General features: G+C 40.9%; 1 long non-coding RNA gene across 1 annotated transcript in view; it reads left to right on the top strand.

Annotated features, from left to right (window-relative positions):
* The first annotated feature begins 22,531 nt into the window (after positions 1-22,531).
* LOC123620411 overlaps positions 22,532-25,910 on the top strand; it is a 33,368-nt gene continuing 29,989 nt past the window's right edge. Inside the window, exon 1 of the long non-coding RNA XR_006728835.1 lies at positions 22,532-22,574. This is a non-coding gene — a long non-coding RNA (uncharacterized LOC123620411). The remainder of the gene's footprint in view (positions 22,575-25,910) is intronic.

The following is a 25,910-nucleotide window of genomic DNA, read 5'->3' as shown; positions in this document are numbered from 1 at the left end:
TGCCACGGCACTCTAGCCCGGGCAACAGAGTGAGACTCTGTCTCAAAAAAAAAAAAAAAATAATACTCTCATCCTATATCCATTTTCCGATGTTCCCACTCTAGTAATAATTTGATGATGAAGTGAGCCCTCTTTGTTAACAAATTTTAATGTCATTTGAAAAACACATGTTCACTAGCAGATCTGCTCCATAGCTGACCCCCAATTCTAAGGGGTATCCTGTAACCTCAAGTAACCAGTGAGGAGATTCAAACCCCTTGGCTCACTCACCAGTGAAACTGTTTTTAAAGATCATCCCAGTTTCATTTCTCCAGGAAGTTGAAACTATGTCAGCTGAGAAGATCATGGTGCTATTCGGGAGTGTTCTCAAGATCCTACATGTGGCCAGGATTAACCCTAAAGCCCATGCCCACTGTTTGCAAGGTACTGTGCACTGTAAATAAACCAAACACAGATCTTAGCCTCCAGGAGTTTAACATTTTATAGGGGAGATAAGATACATATATTAAGAAATACAATATGATATGGGAAGCAGTACGTATCATAAGATAAATGCAGAAAAAATACAACTGAAGTTCAGGAAAAGATTTCTTTCTGACTTGGAAAGTTAGGAAAGGCCTTATGGAAAATGTTCTCATATTTGGGTCTTCAGAGATGGGGAAAAAAATCAGATGTACAGAAATAAGAGTGTCGAAGGAAGGGAAAATTACTACCAGCATTAAAGAAAAGATGAGGCAAAGTTTCCACATTGTGGGGCATGCTACAGATTTCCTCTTTGTTTTAGGAAAACTCATTGTTGGGTGTTTTGGTTATGAAAAGTGAGTGCTAGGGCAAAGAGAGGAAGTAGAAGCTAAGAGGAAGCTGAATTTCTCCGCAGAAGCCAATAAATTGGTGTTTTCCTTGAGTTAGAGAGGCTGTCCCAATCTAGAGTGATATTTACTTCCTTTGGGCAGGCCCCAGGACAGGAGTTCTGGGGGATTAGAACCCAAAAAAGTAAGGAGGTATGAAATTCTATGAAAAGAGAACAGTCAGCAACAGGGTGGCAGGTTGTAGGTCAGGAAGAGACGGCCAGTAACTAAATTCCCCATGGCAGACGGGGCCAACTAACTTCAGCAACAGCAGTACCCATTAAACACTTTCACTGTCTCAAAACCTTCGTAAAAGAGACTGATTATGCAACAAACAGCTATTGTGATCAAGGCTGATCAGGTTTCTGCTCTCATGGGCTTACAGTCTAGTGAAGGAAACAGATAACTGAACAAATGATTAGAGAGCAATGACTGCTCTGTAGAGCTTTCAGGTAGGTTGATGTGACAGAGAGCGTTGATGGCTACTTCAGACAAGATGGTCAGAGAAGGCCTCTCTGAGGAGGTGACATTTATGCTGTCTCAATAACAAGCAGGAGCCAGGCAAGTGAAGAAATGGAGGAAAGAGCATTCTAGGGAGAGATCTCAGCCAATGCAAAGGCCCTGAGGCTGGAACAGGCTTGATTTGTTCAAAGAATTAAATGGGCAGGTGGCCGGAGCAGGGCAGGCTGGGAGCAAGCACTGTAATCAGAGGTTGATTTACCGTGATGGTAAGGAAATGACATTTTAAAACATTTCAATAAAAAGGTAAGAAGTTGGGAGACTGAGGAGGGAGGATCACTTGAGCCCAGAAATTCAAGGCTGCAGTGAGCTATGATTGTGCCACTGTATCCTAACCTGGGCGACAGCGTGGGAACTTGTGTCTAAAGAAGAAAATCAAGAAGTTATAGACTTCTAATCTAAATATGAAGGGTTAGCCGGGCGCGGTGGCTCATGCCTGTAATCCTAGCACTCTGGGAGGCCAAGGCAGGTGGATCACTCGAGGTCAGGAGTTCAAGACCAGCCTGAGCAAGAGTGAGACTCCATCTCTACTAAAAAAAATAGAAAGAAATTATCTGGCCAACTAAAAATATATACATAGAGAAAAAATTAGCCAGGCATGGTGGCACATGCCTGTAGTCCCAGCTACTGGGGAGGCTGACGCAGTAGGATTGCTTGACCCCAGGAGTTTGAGGTTGCTGTGAGCTGGGCTGACGCCATGGCACTCACTCTAGCCCGGGCAACAGAGCAAGACTCTGTCTCAAAAAAAATAATAATAATAATAATAAAATAAATAAATAAATATGAAGGGTACCTTCTTCTGAAATCTTTACATTTATTAAGAAACAAAAAAGTTTCAGATAAAAAATTAGTAGACTATAAAACAAAAATGATGAAGATGTGTGATTAAGTCAATAGTAAACACTCCAACATTGAAAAGTGAATTAAACAACAAAAATTTCAGATTCTACAGAAAATATTAATGTTTCAAGAGGAAGAGACAAAACTTAAATAGAAGTATTAATAATAAATAAACTCCTAGCTTGTTTGATAATACGGTTAATGAAGATGAGAGAATCATAGGAACCCATCAGAAAAAGATTTTGAGTTCTTGCTGATTTGACATGAAATATTGACATCAATGAAAGTAACATAACACTGAGAATTCACTACTATATATATATTTTTTTACTTTATCATAGGTGCGTATGTATGAATTCACTAATAAAACAAGGACTTCGACAACGAACTGGTTAATGGTTATTGCCAAATCAAAAAATATTTACGACGGATCTTAATAAGAAACCATGAAATGCCCTAAAATCTTACAACTCATCTCTGAGAAACTTACTAGAGGTTTGCCCAAATTTGACAACATCCTAAAATTTTACATAATAATGAATTGTGCAGCTGAAAGAAACTCTTTGAAACTGTCATAAAAATCAAATTTTGAGCAACCATGCTGGAGGACAGATGAATTATCTTTCTATCCTTTCCTTAGAAAATGAAATTTAAAATGATATTAGAAATTGTTGTCATATGAAGGGACAAGAATATGTAGCCAAAAAATGTAGGGAAGGGTATTATAGTTGCGTTAAACAGTTAATTCATGAAAAATATATTTTGTTATTTTTCTAAAGTTGGTGATATTTCTTGTAATTTTTTGTAAATTTGAAATTTATTGTGGTTTCTTCTTATATTCTATATATTCATTTTAATTTGATTTTTTGTTTGTGATTTTGTATTTTTTTCTTAAAGAGGCTCCCTCCACTCTCAATAAATTGTATTTATCAAAGGCCCCACAAAACCTAAATCTGTCCCTGGGTATGAGAAGAGGTATGGCTTTGTTGGCTAAGGGAGGGACTTGGATTTTATTTTAGGTGTGAGGGGAAGCTATTAAAGGGTTTTGATTAGACAAGTGACATGAGCAGACTTACATTTTTATTTATTTATTTTTATTTTTTGATTTACAAATCAGTAGCATTTCTATCCACCAGAGCACTTGCAGTTTTAAAAGATGGCTCTGGCTGGCCAGGTTATATACAATCACATGGCATTAGCAGAGAGGAGGGGCTGTGTCCATGCTGCTGGTGGCAAGGAGTGGGGAGTAGCCACATGTGCTCAGAGACAGCAGAGCCCGTGAAGAGAAAGCCAGAGAAGGGGTTCAGGGCAGGAGCAGATAAGCCCCAACTTGAAGAAAGTAAAATAGCCCTGGTTCAGAATATTGAAGAAAAGATTGGATCTCCTAGACGATGGGGGCTCAAGTTAAGGAAACTGTGATCTGAGAAGGTCAGAGGACTTAGGGACATTGGGACACATGATTGGCAGGGAGAGAATAAAAGGCACAAAGGGAGCAAAACACAGGACCGGCAAGAGTAAAAGGACAAATGAGAAATTAGGTGGACTGACACGAAGGACAATAATAATAATAATAGGTCCCACTTCCACAGTGTTCCCTGGGTGCCAAGTACTGTGCTTGACATGTGTTAACCCATTTATTTTTAGAACAAGCTGCAGAGCTTTAGAACAGTATGTTCTAAGTGCCAGGTTAAGCAATAGGGACATATTTTATTGATATTGGAGAGCCGCTGAAGGCTTCTGAGCAGGTATTATTAGGAGGTAAAAGAAAAATCAGAATTGCTTAGCTAGGGGAGCCTAAAGACCCCCTGAAATTTTGAGCAAATATTCATGTGAATGTGTCTTTTTCTGGGGTGGGTCCATACTCCCCATCCAACCTCAAAAGTGATGCAGACTTCAAAAAAGGCTAAGAATCACCGACTTAGCTTGGATGAACAACATTAATGAAAAAAGAGGTCCCAGAGCAAGAAATGAGGAGGTAGAGCTGGGTGGAAGAGTGTAGAAATGATCACTTCCCTCGGAGATATATTGCTTTTCTGATATTGTAGGTCCATCTCCAGGCGGCAGACTTAGGCTCAGCCCTCCAGGGATCAGGCAAAGCCACAGCCACAGGCAAGAGAGTGATCCTCTGTCACAAGCTGGTGTTTGAATGACATCGTCAAGGAAAACAGAAAAGAGGGCCAAGGACAGATCTTTGAATACATTTAATCTGTCTGCTGTGCCTTTTAAGTGCTTTCTGACAGATTATTCTTCTCTATGCAGGAGACTCACATTTTGAACTTTAGTTCCTAAAATACATTAAATCACACTTTGGCTTCTAAGAGGGGGCAGGAGGGGATGCACATAATGACTACTTTTGTGGCTCACTTCTCATCTGGGGAAATTATCTCTTCAAAATGATCAGGTGCTCTGACCCTGTTGGTAAGAGTGTGGGCATTTGTGAGCAAGCTAGGAAGTATGTAGGATAATGGTTAGCACTCAGAGGGCCTGGTTCTAGCCCAGTGTTAAAATCTCAGAAATTCACAGGGTCCCTTCTCTCCCTGGGGAGGAAAGAAAAGATACCTGCTCATGCCAAGAAAGCTACTTAAAATATGAGCTGCTTGAAATACTAATAGCTTCTGTCCTGGATCAATGGTCAAAACCCAGGGATACTATTGTGCAGAAATACCCCAAAGAGCCATCATTTTCCTGAGTGTGTCTAATTTTGCGTGGGTACATTATTTCAATAAGAAAGTAGCTGCAGTTTTAGTCTGTCATACCCAGAAACTACCTGCTAGCCAATATCATAGAACTTGTGGGCCTGGGCCATCCATACAAGGGGCAGTGGGAACTAGAGCCAAGCGTCAACACTGTTAGGTCCACCGGGTTGCACTCTTTAACTGCTAATCTGTGCCATTTTGCCGCATTCTTCTGCCCAGCTCTGAGCCTTGCCTGTCTGGATCTAAATGCCTGCTTGTTGCTCCCACTTCCATGAACTTCAAACCTTGCTGGCCTCCCTTAGAATGCAGCTGGGTTTGGCCCCACCACCTGCAGAAGTTGGGGCACAGCCAGGCAAACAAGGACCTGTGGGGCCAGTTCTAAGAGAAACATGCTCTACTTGGAGGAAGTCTACTAAGGCTGACGGAACAAATGCTGGCAGAATAGTGATGCCGAGATGTCAGCCCAGGGGTGAGGGCTGGAACTAGATGGAACTAGATTGCTGAAGTGGAGCAGGTAGAGGGCCAAGATACTGTAGGGCAAAAGGCAAAAGGCACAACCCAGAATATCAGGGGCTTCCTGATAGGAAGGTAGCCCAGTGGTGAGAAATTCAAAAAGGGTCAATATTTCAGAACCGGAACAGGTGTCATGGATGGACTTTCTCCACCTATACCCCTTGTTATAGGTTGAATTGTGTCCTCCAAAAGTCATATGTTGAAGTCCTAAGCCCCAGTACCTTAGCACGTGGTATCATTTGGGAATAGCATTGTTGTAGATGCAATTAATTAAGATGATGTCATTAAAGTGGGCCCTAATCCTATGTGACTGCTCCTTTGTCAATGGAAAAGAGCCCAAACTCTGTAAAAATAATTTAGAGGTATGTTCTCACCCAAGTTTGAGGACCCTCACCCAGAGCCATGCCCAAGAAACCTTGAGCAAGTGGACTTGCTGTGGTTGGGTTACAGTTTGGTTTTATACATTTCAGGGAGACAGGAATTACAGGTAAAGTTGTAAATCAATACATGGAAGGCATATATTGGTTTGGCCTGAAAAGGTAGGGCATCACAAAGGAGGGGGAGGCTTACAAATTACAGGTGGGTTTAAAGATTTGTAATTGGTTAAAGAAATGAAGCTTTGTCTAAAGGCTTGGAATGTTTTAAGTTAAGGAAGCCTATGAATCAGAGACAAGCCACCAGCCTAACCAGATTCAAGTGACTTGGTGTGTAATTTGAGGACCCGCAGGTATGGTTTAAACTTTGTCTTGTACAGCCTTAGGGCTGTTAATGAGTTACAAAGGGTAATCTCTAAAAAGGGAGGGGGTGCATGATGAGGTATGTCTGACCTCCCTTCTCATTGCCAGCAACTCAGGGTATTTCTGGGATCCCCTTGGCTGAGAGGGGGTCCAATCAGTCAGCTGGGGAGGGCTTGAAATTTTATTTTAGTTCACACCTTATAAAGAAGGAGATTTGGACACAGACACACACACACACACACACACACACACACACACACACACACACACACACACAGGGAGAATGTCATATGCAGATGAAGGCAGAGATTAGGGTGATGCTTCTACATGCCCAGGAATACCACAGCTTAGCAGCAAGCCCCCAGAAGCTAGGGGAGAGGCGTGGGACGGATTCTTCCTCACAGCGCTCAGAAGGAACCAATCCTGCTAATACTTTGATCTTGGACTTCTCGCCTCCAGAACTGTGAGACAACAAATTTCTGTTGTTGAAGCCACCCAGTTTGTGGTATTTTCTTACAGCAGCCCTAGCAAACGAATACCCCCTCTTCTCTAAAACTGTAGACTTGTTCCACTCTGCTTCTGACCCATCTAGTCCCAGTTTCCTGCACCAAGGCCTCAGAGGAGGTGGAGGTGTGGAAAGCTTTTCAATAAAACTGGCTCCTGCAGAGCTCACTGGAGTCAGCAGGCAGAGTGGCATGGGGGCCTTCAACCCTACCTTGCCCTGGAGGACACTCTGTGTCCTCTGTACGGTATGGCTTAAGGGAGAGGGTTCCCAATGTAGACCTGGGCACTAACTCAACCCCAAGTCTGGAGCATGGATTTGCTTAACATGACTCATAAAAGACTTTGTTCTCAGCCTGTCTCCCCATCATCATTCAGGCTGTTACCAATGTGCCTTTAAACTGCCTGATAAAGGCAGCCAGTTTCCATGGTTACCTAGGAGCCCACAGCAAGGTGCCATTCCTAGGCAGCCTCAGGATTACACAAATAACAAGACAGGACCTCCAGCACGATGAAAATAACCTGGATCCAATGATCAGAATGGGATACTGGGGACAACTGGGTCTCAGGAGCAAGTCAGAGCCCAATTATTAGAGCAGGGCACAAAACCAGCGGGAGAGCAGCAATCCTAGCTAGTACTGCTTACCATCTGTCGGGTACAGAGCCCATCCTATGCAGTAGGTGCTACACTAAGCCCCATGTGCCTTACCTGTTTTGGTCCTTGCTTACCAAAGCACTGTTGTGTAGATGAAGGAACTCATGTGCATGTTGAAGATCACGCAGCTAGTAGTAGGTGGCGAGGATTTGAACCCAGGTGTAAATACCTTCCACCTATGCTTCAGATCAGCTTTCTGCTCTTCTCCCCCTTAGAAGCTGACCTTATGGGCTGCATCACCAGCAGCCCTTGACTCCTAGCACCAGTAGGGGCTGTTATGGAGAGGCCCACAGATAAGAGGGAAGAAAGGAGGGGTTGCTTTTGGCTTGCTGTGCTTCAAAGTGCCTGCCTCTACCTACAGAATCCTCTCCTTCCATTTCCTTCTCTGTGTCTTTGAGTCTAGGGCTGCTACGGCCCTATCCATTTTGGTTCCCCTGCACCCACACTTTTTTTTTTTTTTTGAGACAGAGTCTCACTCTGTTGCCCTGAGTACAGTGCAGTGGCATCAGCCTAGCTCACAGCAACCTCATACTCCTGAACTCAAGTGATCCTCCTGCCTCAGCCTCCCGGGTAGCTACAGGTGTGCACCACCATGCCCGGCTAATTTTTCTACTTTTAGTAGAGGCAGGTCTTGCTCTTGTTCAGGCTGGTTTTGAACTCCTGAGCTCAAGTGATCCTCCCACCTCGTCCTCTGGGAGTTAGGATTACATTAGCCACTGTGCCCAGCCACAACCACACTTTTGTAGGAAACCTCTTTATAATAAATAAGTCCTTCTTGAATTATGGTCTTTCTAGTATGACCCTGGTACACCAAGTCTGTCTATTGTTGAAGGCTTGGCCCCAAACTCCTATGCTATCCTTCTCCCTATTCCCAGCCAGCATGATGACTCAGTCCCAGAACACTGGGTCAGTGCTCCATAAACCCCTGCAATCCAAGGTCAGAATTAGTTTCTGAGACTCGGAACTACAGGAAAGAGGTGCTGAACCTGAGTTGGGTGCTCAGTGGTTACAGATGTGGGCAGAGGGCCACAGCAGAGCCTAGAGAAGTAACCAGAGTTTGAGACTCACCCATAAGGACTTTCGGTTCCCACATGATCCTTCTGCCCTGGCAAACCCCCAGTGCTTAGCTACTGTACTGAGCTTAGCTCACTGTTCGGTTGGAAGGCACAGTCCCACAAGACTGTCTTCACTTCAAACACCAGCCATAGGTTTGTGGGCTCCCAAGACCATCCTCACTTCAGACTAGATGACTACAAATTCAGAAGTGTTTTTAAAACCTCCCTCATAGAATAACTCACAGAACTCAGGAAATTGCTATACTTACGGTTACAGTTTTATTATAGCAAAGAATACAAACTAAAATCAGCCAAGAGAAGAGATGCAAGGGCAGATTTCAAGAGGTGTCCAAACATGGAGCTTCTGGTCATCTTTCTACAGCTTCATGCAGTTTTGGCCATGATGTGTGATGATGTGCACATAGCACAGATTCGCTTCGACTCATGATGGAGTTACGTTCCAGTAAACCCAGCATAAGTTGAAAATATCATAAATCAAAAATGCATTTAATACACCTAACCTACCAAACATCATAGCTTAGCCTATCGTACCTTAAACATGCTCAGAACACTTACATTAACCCACAGCTGGGCAAAATCATCAAACACAAAGCCTACTTTATTATATAATAAAGTATTGAATATCTCATGTAATTTATTGAATACTGTGCATTACATCAAAATTGCCACTGTTTTGCACCATCATAAAGTTGAAAACTCCTAAGTCCAACCATCATAAGCCAGGGACCTTCTGTATTGCCAGCAAGGGCAGCTCACCAAGCCTTTGGTGTCCAGAGTTTTTATGGGACTTTTAGTCTCTGGCCTCTTCTGGAGGTCAGAACTGATATGGCCTGACCCAAAGCCTCCATCATAAATCACACTGTTAGACTGTCCAATGGCCAAAGGCCCCAGGCAAACAAAAACACTCCTATCAGGCAGGACATTCCAGGGGCCTAGCAATCACCTCTTGGTAACTGAGGACAAAGGCCAGACCTCTCTTTGGGTAAGGTTAATTCTTCATCACACACAACTCCATTACACAACTTCTTTGCTCCTTTAGTATCCATCAGACCGCTTGGCCGCATTCCTGGTGCTTGTCCCCCACTGCCAGCCCAGTGCTGTCATCAACCGTGTCTCCACTGCAGTTTGAGGCAGGGCTCAGGAGATACTCGATTCAATCTATGATGAACTTAGCAGATCTTACAAGCAAGATTCACCACTGCAACCAGCATCCATACCACTGTGGTGGCAAATTTCATGTCTAAATCCTATTGTTGGGAAGGGACATCTGCTTTACAAAAAAATTCTCTTTGTGACACTGAGGGAAGAGGCTACAACCTTTTTCTAAATGCCCTTGCATAAATCAGCTGTCGCCACATGAGGAATTGTGGTGCCCCCTGTCTGTCTATCATGGTGAACACATTCCTTGTTCCACCTCTACCTTTATTTTGTCACCTACCCCATTATAGTAGTCCCCCCTTATCCACAGGGAATATGCCCCAAGACCCCGAGTGGATGCCTGAAACCACGGAGAGTAGTGAACCCTATGTATATTGTTTTTTCCTGCCTATACATACCTATGATAAAGTTTAATTTATAGATTAGGCACAGTAAAAGATTAACAATAACTAATATAAAATAGAACAATTAAAACAATATGCCAGCACCACTACTATTGCCCTTTGGGACCATTATTAATAATAAGGGTAAAATAAGGGTTACTTGAACACATGCAATGCGATACTGAGATAGTTGATCTGATGACAGAGGCAGCTATTAAATGACTAACATGCGGGTAGCAGGTACAGTGTGGAGATGCTGGAACAACCAGTGATTCAGTCCTGGGTGGGACAGAGCAGGATGAAGAGATTTCATCATGCTGCTCAGAATGGCATACAATTTAAAACTTATGAACTGTTTACTTCTGGAATTTTCCGTTTACTATTTTTAGATCCTGGTTGACTGCCTGTAACTCGAGCCTCAGAAAGCAAAACTGCAAATAAGGAGGGACTACCGTATATACGTCTGCTTCCTGCTCTAGTCTTAGGCCTCTTGAAGGTAGGGGGTGTGTCTTACTCACTTTCCACCTCCAATGCCAACCAAGAGCTACTCCCTCTAAGACATGCTGTAAATGAACTCCTCCAGTTCACCTGCTCAGGGACACAACTGCATTTAATTTCCCTAGATAAGAGTTAGCAGAGATGCCTCTGAGTGCATGTCTGCCTGCTCTTTAGTAACAATAACACATATTTATTTGGAAGACTTACCCTATTTACAAATATTATCTCTTTTAATCCTTGCACCTGATAGATACTCTTCCTATCCCCACAAACAGATGAAGAAACTGAGGCATAGAGAGCAACATCCAAGGTTGTCTAACCCCCAGGTGGCCCAGCAGGGATGGAATTGAGTCTGTTGGATTCTAGAGCTCCAGGTCCTTACCCACTATTCCATAATGGATTGGGGCAGGCCAGTGAGATCAATGCAACTGATAGGCCATTTCCAGGAGAGGATTTAGCTTGGAATCACACTTAGAGTTGAGAATGAAATGATAAAGTGAAATGACTTTGAATAATCTGTGAAGGAATTAAGTGAAAGCTAGTGACTGTGATTGAGAATGCCCTAGAAGTGGAAAAATTATATCGATTCTGTTTTTCGTAAGGCAGTAGAAAGCCACAGTAAGTCCATAGGGTGAAAGAGATCATCATTAAATCCACATATAAAATACATGCTGAAACATTTCTGCGTGTTGTTTTTTTCCAACTTTAGAGTTAGAATCTTTCCTTTGCAGCTCTCTTTTTTTCTGTATTGTTCACATTTCATGGATGATATATCTCTGTGTTTTTAGGTTAATTTCTATTTTCACACATGTATAGTTATGTGCCGCACAATGACGTTTTGGTCAATGATGGACTGTATACACGATGGTGGTTCCATAAGATTATAATATTGTATTTTTGCTGTACCTGTTCCATGTTTAAGTATGTTTGTATGCACAAATACTCACCACTGTGTTACAATTGCCTACAGTATTCAGGACAGTAACACACTGTACAGGTTTGTAGCCTAGTCTATACCACATAGCCTAGGTGTGTAGTAGGCTATACCATCTAGGTGTGTGCAAGTACATTCTATGATGTTTGCACAATGATGAAATCATCTAATGACACACTTCTTAGAACATATCCTCTTTGTTAAGTGATGCATGACTATATATGACAGCATAAAAAGGTAACATTGCCTAAAGATTTCTAATTTAAAACATCAGTTCCCTGCTTGATTCCTATGTACCTCCTACTTATACTCTCTGGAGGCAATCACCTCAACTCTTAGTTGTTCCTTCCAACATTTATCACCATTTTCTAAATAATATGCTTTTATTCAACTTCTCGGCTGATTGATTTTAGAAATAATCTGTTGATTTCCCACCATAACAGATGAGGGTTTTACCTTTTCATACCCCCTTTCCTATTTCCCTTTCTCCCATGTTCCCTACATAAGCATATCGATATTTTATGTTATATCGAAAGTCAATGTTTACATTATTATGGTCAAGCAAATATTGTTAACAGACCAGCCAAGTAGGATTTTCAAACACACCTCTTTTCTTGCAAATCTTCATTTTTCCTATATTAAAGATTGCTATTTTTTTTTATTTGCCTGTTTGTCCGTGAACCCATCCAATTTTTACCCAAGCATTTCAATACCCCTGTCATCTATATTCAATAATGTTTCCCAAATAGTCATACATGTCATTTCTATAGTTTCCCCAGAACTCTTCCAGAACCTTCATTTGTTCTCCAGTCTGGGCAGAGTGCTCTCCAGGGCTGCACACAACTGTCAATCTGGGAATTCCTAGCCTTTTATTTTTATGTCATTAAGATGTAAAAAGCAAAACACACAAAAAACTCACCAAGGCTTATACAACATACTTTCTAAAGTTTTTTCTCTTTTGCAAAATAAATCCCTATTTGAATTTTAAAAATTAGTCTACTCACTATTTTTTTTCTTTTCTTTTTTTTTTAGCACCCCCTATCCCCCCCCATAACTCACTATTTTGAAAACTGGAAAACAAAGGAAATAAGCCAAGCATTTATTCTGCCATTCTGCTTTTCCTACTCTAACTGTATCCTTGGGTAATGAAATGGTAGACGAGGAAAAATTTCTCTTTATGGAACTCTTCCAGCTAACAAGTGAGAAAAGAATGTTTGAATTAAAATGTCACCATTTTGTAATTCTTAATTAATTAATGGATCTAGGCATTGAGCAACAATGGCTGCAGATATCACAAAAAGGGGGACTACAGATAATATGCACCTCCTGAAGAAAGAACCCAACACCACCTATGAAGTACTCCTGCCAAAAAAAAAAAAAAATCAAACTTGAATCTGATTAAGCATCTATATCCAACTACCAATATATAGAAAATACAGATTTAAAAAAATCCAAACAAGTAAAATTGAACTAACGGGTGTAGTCAGCAAAGCCCAGATTATGGGAAACTTTATAAGCCAAATAACCCAGTTTATTCAACTAATAAATTGCAAGGAATAGAAAAATGGGATAGCAGGAAGAAAGCTGAAATTTAAAGAGACTTTAAAGACAAATCACAATATATGGGCCTTATTATGATCTTGATTCAAATGAATTAAATAAAATTATAACATTTATGAGACATAGAAAATTTAAATTCCAGCTAAATTTTTAATGCTATTAAGCAATTATTAATTGTTTATGATTGATCCAATTGTTTAAAAAAATCTACATCTTTTTAAAAGATATACTGAAGTAATTACAGACAAATCAATATGATGTCTTGGATTTACTTCAATATGGGAGTCAAAGATGGGGTGAGGCAAGTGGAGGTATAGATGAAACAACTGGCCGTGAGCTGATAAATTTTGAAGCTGGGTAATGGCGCATAGCAGTTCATTTTACCATTCTGTTTGCTTTTATGTATGTTTGCAATGCTCTATAATAAAAAGCTTAAAAATGTAATCTAGAGATAGTTATACCCGAAATCAAATTAAGTCTCATAAAGCATAGGCTGACTGCCAAAAATGATCAGCCTGGTTATGATGATTTTAAGACACGGTCCCCAAATTCTTTGACACTCTTCCCATTAAGCAGTGGACTCTATTTCCTCTTCTTTTGAATCTGGATGAGCTTGTGATTGCTCTGCCTAATAGAGTACAGAGGAAGTGATGGAATGATGGTGCGTGACTTCTGAAGTTGGGTCATTAAAGGTGCTACAGCTTCCTCCTGCTTCTCTTGGGATACTCGTTCTGTGGGAAGTCAGCCACCATGTAAGAAGTCTGACAACCCTGACACTAGCTGCTGGAGAAGCCATGAGTATGCCATCCAGCTGACAGCTGAAGCTGAGCTCCCAGCCAACTGCTAGCATCAACTGTCAGCCATGTGAGTGAACCATCTTGGATATGCCTTCAGACGACTGCAGCTCCAGCCAACATCTGATCGCAGCCGCCTCAGAGATCCCAAGAGAAAACTGCCCATCAGGGCCCTTCCCAATTTCCTGACTCATCAAACCCACAAGCAAAGTAAAATGGTGGTTGTTTCACACCACTAAATTTTGGGATAATTTGTTACACAGCAATAGTAGCTGAAACAGTGATCAAGTATAAAAAAAACCCAAAATTACAGATACACAGAACAATAAAATCGCTTTCCACTTTTTAAAAACATGTGCATTGTGACTGAAAAAGCCATTAATCTCTTGGGATATCCATAGTATCATTTATTAATTGAGGTGTAGAGAGAGACTTAAGTCACTTCTAAGAATACTATTAATGCTAGAGCTTTCTAATCAATAACTAGTAGATAAATATTTACATTACTCATCCAATTATTCATTTATGTGCAAAGTATCTTTTATTTAAACATTTCTTATTTGTTAATAATCAATGCATTTATTACTTATTTATTAATACATTTATTAATTCTTTCAACAAATATTTGACCCAGGCACTGTTACTAGGCGCCAGGCACTGTTCTTAGACCATCTAAGAGCACTCATTAATCCATATTTAGGCCTGGTATAAGCAGAGTAAGTGGTATGACACCCCAGTTGCCCCTTCTCCCATGTACTTCCCAAGCCCCTTCGTGTTTTTGCAGGCTTAATAGAGTCTGCACTAGAACATTCTTTTCATGGTTTTCATCTTTTCTGAAAAGAAGGCTTTTTTATTCAGTAACTACCATATACAATACTGAACTCTGTTCATTTGAGTACATAAATATGGAGAAAACTGGCATTAAATTCTAGGTAGTTCCATGAAAAACCTGCTTCAAAATAAATACAATATATTATTTTATATAACACTGTTTGGGGCTTGTAGCATACATTTCTGGACTGGCATTTTGGAATTTGGCCCTTTCTCTTCAGAATGGGAATGAGAAGAATGAAATCAAATGAAATGAAAGGTTAATGTCTTCTTTGCTTAGGCCACACAGTGAGGATATGAGCCTAAGAGAAACTAATTTGAATTTTAAGGAAATGCCCCAGGTGAACCTGGGCTCTAGTTCAAAACTTTTGTTTGCCTGTCATGGTTTCATTAAAAAAAGAAAACCTACCAATTTTCCAATGTTTATTCTATGAGTTTGTGTGTGTGGCTGTTTTATTACAAAACACGTCTACAACACCTAAGCCAACCAAATGGTTAGTCTGCTTCCTCTGATAGTTTTTTGCCTAAGACAACAAGCTAAATTAAAAATCAAATTCATTCTAAAGTAATTAGTACTATAATAAGAACTCGGTTAGGAGTTAGAAGTTATAACTTCATCTCCTTCTGGAGCTCATAGTCTCTTTGGTTTGTTTATAGGTCGCAGTATTGTCAGTGTTTCCCAGATCTACATCCCCTGCCCAGACCCTCCTTGACTGAGCCCCAGACTTGTGTATACAACAACCTACTTCATATTTCTGTTTGGTTACCAGCTACAGAAACTAATTCTAGCTACCTAAGGAAAAGGAAATTTATTGGAAAGCTGTGAGGGCCTCACAGAGCAACAGGAATAGAAGTTAAGAAGTTGAAGAAGACAGAAAGGAACTTAGCATTTCCAGCGTGTGCATATAAAAGAAAAACACTACCAAACATTCATTTTTTAAAAAATCATATCTCCTAAAGTATCTCCAATCAGGAACAGTCCCTTCAAGTCTGGGTGATTAACATTTTTGTCAGTCTCTCTCAGTAGTCCCCTCTTCTTCTTGGAGCTATAGCATCCTCCCTATCAAGACAAATACTTAATCCATTTTCTTTTATCCCGAAGAACTCAATCCAAACAGGGTTTGTGTAAAGAACTGTCTTTTCTTGGCACTAACTTGAAAAATAAATAAAACGAAACATACACCCATTCTTTTTTGTGTGGCTGAAAAATGGAACATTCATTTGCTTTCAGTTTGAGTTATTATAAAAACACTGCAGAACTTGTTCCTAATCTTTTTTTTTTTTTTTTAAATGAAGGAGCCTGTCTCAATTTAGTATCCTTAACCAAACATGCTTTAGTCCCAGGGCAAGAACTGACTATAAAGAAAATATAGCTCTTTTAAAGCAGTTCTTTAGCCCTGGCTAGTCGCTGAAAGCTGACTATGAAGGCAAAATGCATTTGAAACTCTTCTCATTAAGAACCATGATGTTTTACTTAAACTGGACTTGGCCATTCTGGATAATGTAAAACAGAAGTCGCTTACTGAGAGGTAGGGACAGAAAGAGGAAATGGCTGACCTGTAACTAGAGTTCTCCAAAGGTGATAGGTATACTTATTAACCTCCTGGGACCTATATTCATTTAGCAACTTGATCTGACCAGCATGTGCGTTGAGTAATGTTTAAGTCATTAGAGTACACGTATAGGAACTTAACATCACAGGAATTTATTTCCTCTTCCATTGCTTCTTTCTGGACGTTTCCTTGTTTTACCTAAACTATGCAAACAACATTCAAGAAAAGTAATTCAATACTTGTTGAGGCTTGTTGGATAGAATCTTGTGGAATATTGATCATTAGGACCTCTCTTTTGCCACCAGATATGAACAAAGAGTTCTCTGCTGTAAGTAAAGAATCTAGGGCAAAGAAATTTCCACATCTCCTTGAATTTAGTTTGGAAATATTCCTTCTCTCTCCAAAGAGGATATAATGTATATATTTATTTTAAAATATATGTATTATATTTTAAAAATGTAAGTGGTTTAATCTTGTTTTAAGGATTAAAAAAAACTCTCTGGGATAATCAAAGGAATTGCAAATTCTACAAAGTAGACAGCAAAACCATAATGTTCTAGAAATATATGGAAATATGCACATAGTAGAAATGTATTATAATAGGCAGTGACTAAAAACCTGACCTAAATTAATTTAATCCCACATTAACTACTTTGTAAAATCTCAGGTTTGATACAAACAGCCCTGACACAAATGCAACAAGGGCACACATGTATTAGACTTAAATGCCCAATAAAATGATTTGAGACCTAGAAGATCTGTGCCCTAATACTAATTTTAAAATTATGACTGATAAGAAGCTCTAAGAAATCGTGAAAGAAAAATGACTCATTCCACACAGGCATTTTTATAGAAGTGGATTTAGAATTTAATGATGACATTTAGTCATTATAAAGCAGATAATTTCATGAAGAGTAATTTGATATTTATAACAGCATCATTGTCAATTAAATTAGTAAAGAGTAAAAGTGAATCAAAGGTCTTTGATGAGCAAAAAATGATGAAGTGGAAGCTCCATAAAGGTGTAGTTAGCTGTTAGCAGAAAAGAAACAGATGGAAAATTTTCATTGTTGTAGTTGTACTCACTTTTAGATCATTAGGTCTTCATCATAACAGAATCAGAGTTTAATTAGTTAAGTATACATAAGTTCTGATTTCTTTTTTCTTTCTTTTTTTTTTTTTTTTTTTTGAGACAGAGTCTCATTCTGTTGCCTGGGCTAGAGTGCCGTGGCATCAGACTAGCTCACAGCAACCTCAAACTCCTGGGCTCAAATGATCCTCCTGCCTCAGCCTCCTGAGTAGCTGGGACTACAGGCGTGAGCCACCACGCCCGGCTAATTTTTTTTTCTGTTTTTAGTTGCCCAGCTAATTTTTTTCTATTTTTAGTAGAGACAGGTTCTCAATCTTGCTCAGGCTGGTCTAGAACTCCTGAGCTCAAGCGATCCTCCTGCCTCAGCCTCCCAGAGTCCAAGGATTACAGCCATGAACCACTGCGCCCGGCCACAGTCTGATTTCTTGATGGCCAAATCTTCTTCTGGATTTCATTGTTTCCTTCATTTTTCTCTTTGGACTCATCCCATCTAATGTACTAGTTTCTCTTCTGAGAGGCTTCCTTAAGATTTTCCTTTGTTACAATTTTTGGTTGGTGACCCGTCCTTGAAAGACAGTTGTTTACTACATTCTCAAAAAGCCACAAACAATGAGTGTCTCCATTGGTCCTTGTTTACGCATTCCAGTCTATTCAAGTTGTAGACCAACTTCTTTCTCTGTTGTTTGTAGTCTATAGACTAATATACTCTATACCAGCTTCTGAGGACAATACAGGTTTTGTAAATGGCAGAAACATATGTAAATCATCAAACTCCATTGTATAATATATTGTGCCAAGAATAGATTTTTCACACATGGTGTGTTAGTAAAGAAATAGAACCTTGAAAGTAAAGTGCTTTCTATTAAGCTACTTAATACAGAAATGGTGTATGCCCCAGGGCAAATATTCACTGATGCTTACACATAACCTATTGACTTTTAATTAAAACCTTGCTTATTTTACAAGTGTAAATCTATGAGCTAAATCACATTTTGAGTCTTCAGATTTATGACTGGAATAAGTTTTATGCCGAATTAGCCCTTATAAAATGTGCTTTCTTAGAATAATAGCATTAGCTGCAAAATATATGTTCTTTGATTGCTTTATTGCACCCAAAATAAAATTATTGAAATTTGGTGATAGCATAAACCACCTACCTTAATTAAAAATAACACATATTCTAGAATAAAGTATATTCAATAATTGTTCCAAAGATCCAAGCATCTGGAAATGCATTCATAGTATCACCTGTACAGCAAACAAATATTTCACTTTTAGGACCAAGAGGGGAAGCTTTAACCTTAATTATTAAGGCTATGTTTTTTTTAAAAAAAAACAATTATAGTATATTAGTATAAGGCTTCTTTTCTTTGAGAATGTCTGCTTTGAATTTTCATTTATCCCTTGGGCTTTGTAGCTTGGTAAAACATTAATGGCAAATATACTTATCTAAAATTTAAAAATGTTTTTCTCATGACTCTTATAATTCCCCAGTTGGAATTTCAGAAGATCACAAGGAAAACAAACAACAAATACTATTTTATTAAAGGATAAAAGAACAGGCTTGTTTACTTCTAATTAAGGCCTGCATGAAACCATAAAAATGGAAATGTGTTTATGTAACTCATTTAAAATCTAACCAATCCAAAAAAGAAAAGAGAAGAAGAAATAACATGTAACTAATCCAGAGAAAACTTCTACCTTCACTGCGTGTGTCAATACATAGTTTTGTAATATAAGAAAAGAAAAAGTGACCAGAACAATAAGATCCAATGGTAATTCCCTTTTCTTAAGAAAGTTTTTCCCTATCAAATACAGCTAAGAAACCCTTGCATAAGGACCCAAACGAACTAAGTTAACATCTGCAGGTGGTGGTTTGGCCCTAGGTATTAGGGGCACACAGTGATGAACATGTTGTGCAGAGACATTCATTTGTTCATTCACCCACAGAGAGTCAGCAGCCAGTTCGTACCAAGTTCTGTGCTCAGTCCATCCATGTGTCACACGCCTAACACAATAAGGTGAATTATCCAGTCTCTCTATAGTGAAATTAAAAGTGTATCTGTAGATTGCCTTTCATTTTCAACCCATCATTTCACTGCAATGCATATTTTTAGACATTTTCTGTCATATTGAAGGCTGAATGTAATTTTCTAGAAAAAGGTTAATTTTAGATCTTCCACTGTGTAGGCTCAGTTTGAAAACATTCTCTTTCACATTGCCCCAAGTGAATTTTCCTATGTTTTCCAGCCCAAGTTCTGAGGCTGTCAGGCCTCATCTAAGCCCTGTTTAAGCCACTGTCTGTTGAAAGGGTTAGTAAGAGATCTGTGAACGTGAAAAGCAGGTGGGTCAGTATGTTACTTTGATCAGAGATTTTTCTGCCCAGCCAGGAAGACTGAATTTGACATCTATTCAAAATCATGGATCATTTGGCGGCAATATATACAGTACTCTTCTTTTGTTTTTCCTTTCTTTTTCTTTTTTTAGAGTTAGACCCGTATTTCAGCTGCTTGATTTGAATTCTCTAACACTGGTGAAATAGGATTCGCCGGTATTAAACCAAGATGTCTCCACGGTAACAGAGCAGAGAAGTGGTAGGATATGCTAAATAAGGCTCTGAGCTGTTTGAAATATTATGTGGAAAGCAACCAGGAATAGTCAAAGGCACTATAGAATTTCAAGGAAGGGTACCCTTTGAATGAATTTATACTGAAGAAATAAAATGCTTGTAGAACAAAGCATGCTATCTTTTGGGTAATGAAAGGGGAGAAATAAAAACATATTCATATTTGATTCTATTTGCATAAAGAAACACTGGAAGAATATATCAAAAATCGATAAAAATTGTTACCCATGGAGTAAAAGAGGGGCAAGGAGAGTGGGATCTATTTGTGTATAACTTCCTATTTAGTTTTTTGATGTTTGAGTCATGAAACACAAAATTAAATTAAAATAAAAATTACTTGGAAGATGAGGATCCCCTGTACGCAGATTGGGGTGCACCAAGCTGTCTCTAGGCCTTTCCTGATAGATCCTTATGCCAGTTGCTTCCATCAGCTCCAGGAATCCTCAACCCACTCTCCTCAAGCACTAAATTTCCTGCAGGCTCCACATGCATCTGATGCAGGTGTCAGAAAACTTAACTGATTTAAGCAAAAAAGGGAATTTGTTGAATGAGGTAAGCTGAAAAGTCCAGGCCTAGATCTTCAGGCATGGCTTGATTTGGGAATTAGAACAGAGAACACTAAGATCCAGTCCTTAGCTCTACTTCCTTGGAGTGTGTTCTGCTCTTAAACCTTGTCCGTGGCCCCCGGCAGCCACAGGCTGTCAGCATCGTAACAACCAATCACAGGGGAAAGATTCACTTTTCCTCTAATAGCTCCAATAATAGTCCCAGAGTCTTATGGTGCTTTGATTGGCCTGGTTTGAATCCTTTGCCCATCTCCCAACCAGTCACTGTAACCAAAGAGGTAGCATGCCATCACTGGCTTAGTCTAGGTCACGTGCTCCACCGTGGGCCAAAAAAAGCGAGAAATAGTCCCCAACAGTGAAACTGGGATATGTTGTCAGAAGGGATGTTAAATGCTGGACAGTAAAAACACTGAATGTCTACTACACCACACCTTAAGAAAGACTCCCCTATCCCTTAGGGACTTGACTGACTTTCAGTGCTCAGTTCTACCAGACAGCTCAAGTTGTAGGGAGATGATAAAAAGTCGCTTTTGAAAAAGCAATTTGAGATTCCTGAATTAAAATAAGAGATCCTCATCTTGAAATAGGCTAGTCAGAGGACATTTGACTTTTCTAAGCAGGTCAGAAACATTGCTGTTCTAATCAAGAAAGAGCAGAAGTTCAAAAAAAAATTGCTTATATTCCAAAAACTGAAATTTATGAGCCAGTTAATGATGAGCACTTCAAAAGAACTATTTTGTTGAGTTGAACAAGACGATAAACTATTTTTGTGTGATTTTTTTTGTTATAAAACCTGGGTAATATTAGAGTCTTTAAGCCCTCTCTTAGTATGTATTATTTCTCTCAATGACCATAGCTAGTCTTTAAATACTCCACAAGGAAAAGGTTGAAAGGAGGCATACTTTCCAGGGGGAGTCCTCAGATGAAGGTATTCTCTCAGCCAGGTTCTACCCTGTTATTCCACGCTGGTCTCAGTTAGCTTTGTCCTGCCACCATGCATTTGTGAGAGTGGCAGTGTTGGTAATGAACATGCCCAGAGGTCCGTGGAAGGTTTCCGTTTTCTCTTCATTTCTGGCACCACTGGAACACTTCAGTCCAGCACACAGAATCAGTTCAAGTGCATGAATAAAACTCTATGTATAGTATGAGAGAATTCCAGGATGCAAGCCATATATAGTTGAGCTAAATAACAAGTTCAGTCTCATGTTCCTCAGCTTGGCAATGTTTAAAACATTACACAGTCCTTTCCAGTCACTCTTTGTTGAACGCTGGTTCTTACTGGTGCTCCTTTGCGCACCCTTATGTTCAGCTGGGCTGTTTTCATAAGTTCCTTTCTGGACTTGTGTCCAGTGAGGGCTGTTTCTGTCTGACTTCCATGTACAGGAATGACTCTGGCATTTCTAAGCAGGAAAAGCTCAGGGCACCGATCTGGTTGGAAAGGGGGAAGCTTGAGGAGTTGCCTGAAATCTTTTTTAGGGGTGATTGGAGGATGCTGATGGAGATACCAGTGGAGGAAGGGTTAGAGGACCCACCCTCACCGTCTTTTGGTGCTGTCACTACCCACATGCACGTTTCTTTTCCTCGTAGAAACTTCCCATTCTGGCAGGCTCTTGCCCAGCCAGTTAAGTTGGCCCACCCAACAGAAAATCTCAAATTTTTCTCTGAACTGTGTATTTCCACCAGCAGGTCATTGAAGGGTCCTACAAATATTTATTTGGTCATTGGGGATGCCAACGTGAACACGATGGTCCTTGTCCCCAAGTTGTTCACAGTCTAAAGTGAAGTGTTGGATAAAGGGACAAATAAAAACAAAGAAGCCACATGCAACGAGTAGTGTATTGTAAAAGTCACAGTGTGGGCACCAGGGAAGGTTCCATTACTTCAAGTCTGCGCTTCCTATTGGCAACTCCTCTCTCTTGTCTATAGCAACTCATACTTCATTCTTTCCCACATTCAATCCATTAAACAAATATTTGTTGAGTATTGACTCCGGGCCACAGCAGTGTTTGGACTTTTATTCCAGCGGGGGGCATTAGCTAATAAGCAGATAACCAAATAAGATATTATATAGTGATACCTAAAACAGGCTAAGGGATGGGCACTGACTGTGAGGGGAGGCAAAAGGGGAAAGGCTGCAACAGAAGGCACAGAGCCCTGTCTGGAGAGGTGACGTTTGACCTGAGACCTGATTGGAAGGTAAGAAGTAAACAGGCATGGGGAGATGTGGGAAGAGCAGGGCTGGCAGGTGAAACTGGAGGGGGAGGACTGGAGGTGGGAAGGAGTTTGTGGAATTGCAGGAATGGAAAGAAGGCCCGTGTGACTAGAGCCCAGAGCTAAGGGGGAGGGCGGTGACAGGAGCTGAGGTCAGAGAGGTCATCAGGGGCCAGTCACGAGGGCGGGAGATCTTGATAAGGAGTTTGAACTTTATTCTCCACACTATTTGGAGAGGGAATGTACATTTCCAGGTATTGGCTATACATGCTTCTTTTTTTCTTTCTTTCTTTCTTTCTTTATTTTTTTTTTTTGAGACAGAGTCTCACTCTATTGCTGGGGCTAGAGTGCCGAGGTGTCAGCCTAGCTCACAGCAACCTCAAACTCCTGGGCTCAAGCGATCCTACTGCCTCAGCTTCCCGAGTAGCTGGGACTACAGGCATGCGCCACCATGCCCGGCTAATTTTTTCTATATATTTTTAGTTGTCCGGTTAATTTCTTTCCATTTTTAGGTAGAGACGGGGTCTGGCTCTTGCTCAGGTTGGTCTTGAACTCCTGACTTCAAGTGATCCTCCCACCTCAGCCTCCCAAAGTGCTAGGATTACAGGTGTGAGCCACCGTGCCCAGCCTTTGCCTATATTCTTTCTCACACCATCACCTTTCCTTTCTTCTACAACCTTCCTTACATTCCCAGTGTATAGATATTTAATCACCTCAAAAATCTAATCCGAAGCCTATCATAGAATGGATCCTGATAAGAAGTATACAGTTATATAATGTCCTATCCGTGGTTAGTGAGTAATTCTCAGCCTTAACCCCAGACAGCGAAACCTCCTGACTTGTTCTTTTGGCTTGGGGGTTAGTCTTTCTTTCAGGCTTGTCAACCTGTAATCACTGACCACACTATGCATATGGTTTTGATGTACAATAAAATCTTTACCCCAAAGATCTGTCCACCTAACAACTTTAGGACACATATTAAATAAGCAGGGTGGTGACTCTTCTTTTTAAACCTTGTTTGCTCATTTATTCAAGGACATGGAGCCCCAGGCAGTCCACTGGGCACGAGGAATAAAACAGATGCATGATGTACTCCTACTCCCCTAGTCTGATAAAGCTTTCATGTGTATCCCTGGTCCTTAAATTGAACAAATTGTCCACTTACAAACTATATACTCATAACCACCCTGGATGTACGAGGCACGTCCTCCATGCAGCTTGCAAAAATCTGTCTTTCATTATTTTCCGAAGACTAACAGCCACCACAGCTTCTGGTTTCTCCTCTCTCCTCCCTCTTCCTCCTTCCCACCTCCAGAGCTCTTGCTGCTGTTGCCATGGCAACCAGAATGAAAAGCTTTGGAACCTTATCTCTTACTATGGGCACATGTCTCCCTAAAGGACATTATTGTATGTCACTCAAACTGGACTCTGGGAGTTGCTTCTTAAATATACCATTAAGTCATGTTGAAATTGGAACTCTAGAGGCAAGATTATGATGATGATATTTAGTCAGGGACCTAGGAATTCTCAAATCTTGTATTCGACTAGCCATCCTTTCCTTTTCTTCAAAGAAAATATGCGCACTCACGACAAAGCAAGGTACAGGAATGCTTTTTACTAATTAGGGCTTCATATCTACACCCCAGTGCTACTGAGTCCATCCAGGCCTCCCGGAGGGCCCCCTTGGCATAAGCCACATTGGCCTGAGAAGCCTGCTTGACCACTAGGAGATTGGAAAAGGGACCTTCCAGCTCAAACTTGTCCTCTGAGCTCCAGGTTCAGGTGGCCATCTCCTGCTTGACATTTCCCCTTGGATGTCTCATAGACATCTTCCTCATCACAATCTTTCCATCCCTATTCTCCCCCTATTCTTCCTCCTCTCCACAAACAGCTCCTCCATCCAGCCAGTGGCCCAAACCAGCAACCTGGGAAGCATCCTTGACCCTTCCCTTTCCCGTGTCTCCCCCCACCCCCCCCACCATACCCAAACCTCCCCAAGTCCTGTCAGCTCCACCTCCAACATGAAACTCGCAGAAGGCTGCTTTTCTCCACCTCCGCTTCCACCACTTCAGAATAAAACGCAGTTGTCTCTACGTGGATTACTTTAATAGCCTTCTAACTGCTCTCCCTGGTTCCACTCCTTTCTCCCTGAGTCCTTCTTCCCAGAGCAGCTAGATTGATCTTTTGTAATAAAAAGATAAATCAGATCCTATGACTCTGTTCTTTAAAACTCCTCCCCTATCAGTGGACCCTGTTTATTTCCTACATAAGATTTCCCCAAACATGTAACTATTTTGGTGATTCATTTTTGTTTTTTTTTTTTTTGAGACAGAGTGTCGCTTTGTTGCCCTGGCTAGAGTGAGTGCCGTGGCATCAGCCTAGCTCACAGCAACCTCAAACTCCTGGGCTTAAGTGATCCTACTGCCTCAGCCTCCCGAGTAGCTGGGACTACAGGCATGTGCCACCACGCCCGGCTAATTTTTTCTATATATATTTTTAGTTGTCCAGATAATTTCTTTCTATTTTTAGTAGAGACGGGGGTCTCACTCTTGCTCAGGCTGGTCTCGAACTCCTGACCTTGAGTGATCCACCCGCCTCGGCCTCCCAGAGTGCTAGGATTACAGGCGTGAGCCACCGCGCCCGGCCTCATTTGTGTGTTTATTGTTTGTCTCTCCTTGAGGACAGGGGCTAGGTCTGCTTTATTCACAATGCAGGGCACATAAGAGGAACATGATTAATACCGGTTAGATGCATGAATGATCCTGCCTGAAATTCCACCAGCGACTTCTGCACCCAGGAAAGGAATGTGAAACTCTTTTCCTTCTCTTCCTTCACTCTCTCAATCAGGGTCTTGACGAATGGAAATCTGCTTAGATGGTACAAATGAGGAAATTTTAAGGAAGGGATTATTAGCCAAGGCATGGACAGAGTTGAGAGAACCGACACAGGATGTTCAGATACCAGAGAACAGCAAGAGCAAAGAGCCATTATACCCTCAAGACTGGGGGCCAAAGGGACCGAACAGCGGCCCAGAGCTCAGTGAGAGCTGGAGCCCTGGGGAGGCTGCCCAGCAAGGGATGCAGTCTTGTAGGGACACAGCCACTGTCAGATTGGCAGCAGCTAAGCAGGACAGGAACAGCTGAAGGAAATTCACCCCACCCCCTCCCTTACTCTCCCATCTCTGGTCCGTGCCCCTCCTTGACTGAAGCCAGCTGAAAGCCAGCCAGCAATGGAGCCCAGGTGAACAAATCAGTTTGTAGGAAGCCAGCCTTCCAGAGCACAGAGCAGGCGATAAATGGGGAGTAACCAGCAGCTGGAACT

The sequence above is a fragment of the Lemur catta genome, chromosome 15 (genome assembly GCF_020740605.2).
Source record: "Lemur catta isolate mLemCat1 chromosome 15, mLemCat1.pri, whole genome shotgun sequence".
NCBI lineage: Eukaryota > Metazoa > Chordata > Mammalia > Primates > Lemuridae > Lemur > Lemur catta.
Note: the sequence above shows the minus strand (reverse complement) of the source record. Positions and strands in the feature narration are given on the sequence as shown.